This window comes from Athene noctua, unplaced genomic scaffold (assembly GCF_965140245.1).
Source record: "Athene noctua unplaced genomic scaffold, bAthNoc1.hap1.1 HAP1_HAP1_scaffold_385, whole genome shotgun sequence".
Lineage (NCBI taxonomy): Eukaryota > Metazoa > Chordata > Aves > Strigiformes > Strigidae > Athene > Athene noctua.
Genome location: NW_027437843.1, coordinates 2,911 through 4,365, shown reverse-complemented (window position 1 = coordinate 4,365; position 1,455 = coordinate 2,911).

Genomic DNA, 1,455 nt, shown 5'->3' with positions numbered 1-1,455 from the left:
GCTCTAGGCTTTGCTTGGCTCGGGTCTGGGCTGGGCTTTGGGCTCGGCTCCGGGCTCGGCTCATCTCAACACGGAGCTGGTCGTGGTGACTAGCTCGGGGCCGGGCTCGGGGCTTGCCTCTCGACTCAGCTCAGGGATCGGCTCAAGGCTCGGCTCGGGCTTAGGGTATGGTCTCGACTCGTCTCATCTAGGGGCTCGGATCTGGGTTCGGCTCTGGGCTAGGCATGGCTCAGATCTGGGCTGGGCTCGTGGATTGGCTCGGGGCTCGTCACCTCTCGGCTTTGGGCTGGGCTCAGGGATCGGTTCTAGTCTTGACTCGGCTCGAGGCTCAGATCTCGCCCGACTCTGACTCGGCTCTGGACTTGGCTCGGCTCTAGGCTGGGCTCGGGGCTCGGATCTGGGTTCGGCTCTGGACTCGGCTCGCCTCGGCTCTAGGCTGGGCTTGGGGATTGTCTCGGGGCTCATCTCGAGGCTCGGCTCTGGGCTCTGGGCTCGGCTGGGCTCGGGGCTCGGCTCGAGGCTCGGCTCTGGGCTCGGCTCTAGGCTGGGCTCCGGGCTCGGCTCGGCTCTAGGCTGGGCTCGGGGCTCGGATCTGGGTTCGGCTCTGGACTCGGCTCGCCTCGGCTGTAGGCAGGGCTTGGGGATTGTCTCGGGGCTCGTCTCGAGGCTCCGCTCTGGCCTCTGTGCTCGGCTGGGCTCGGGGCTCAGCTCGAGGCTCGGCTCAGGGCTCGGCTCTAGGCTGGGCTCCGGGCTCGGCTCGGCTCTAGGCTGCGCTCGGGGCTCGGATCTGGGTTCGGCTCTGGACTCGGCTCGCCTCGGCTCTAGGCTGGGCTTGGGGATTGTCTCGGGGCTCGTCTTGAGGCTCGGCTCTGGGCTCTGTGCTCGGCTGGGCTCGGGGCTCGGCTCGAGGCTCGGCTCTGGGCTCAGCTCTGGACTCGGCTCTAGGCTGGGCTCGAGGCTCGGCTCTGGGCTTGTCTGCTCTCGGCTTTGGGCTGGGCTCAGGGATCGGCTCTGCTCTTGGCTCGGCTCGAGGCTCAGATCGCGCCCGACTCTGGGCTCGGCTCTGGACTCGGCTCGGCTCTAGGCTGTGCTCGGGGCTCGGATCTCGGTTCGGCTCTGGACTCGGCTCGCCTCGGCTCTAGGCTGGGCTTGGGGATTGTCTCGGGGCTCATCTCGAGGCTCGGCTCTGGGCTCTGTGCTCGGCTGGGCTCGGGGCTCGGCTCGATGCCCGGAGCTGGCCTCGGCTCTAGGCTGGGCTCTGGGCTCGGCTCGGCTCTAGGCTGTGCTCGGGGCTCGGATCTGGGTTCGGCTCTAGACTCGGCTCGCCTCGGCTCTAGTCTGGGCTTGGGGATTGTCTCGGGGCTCGTCTCGAGGCTCGGATCTGGGCTCTGTGCTCGACTGGGCTCGGGGCTCGGCTCGAGGCTCGGCTCTGGGCTCGGCTCTCTACTCGGATCT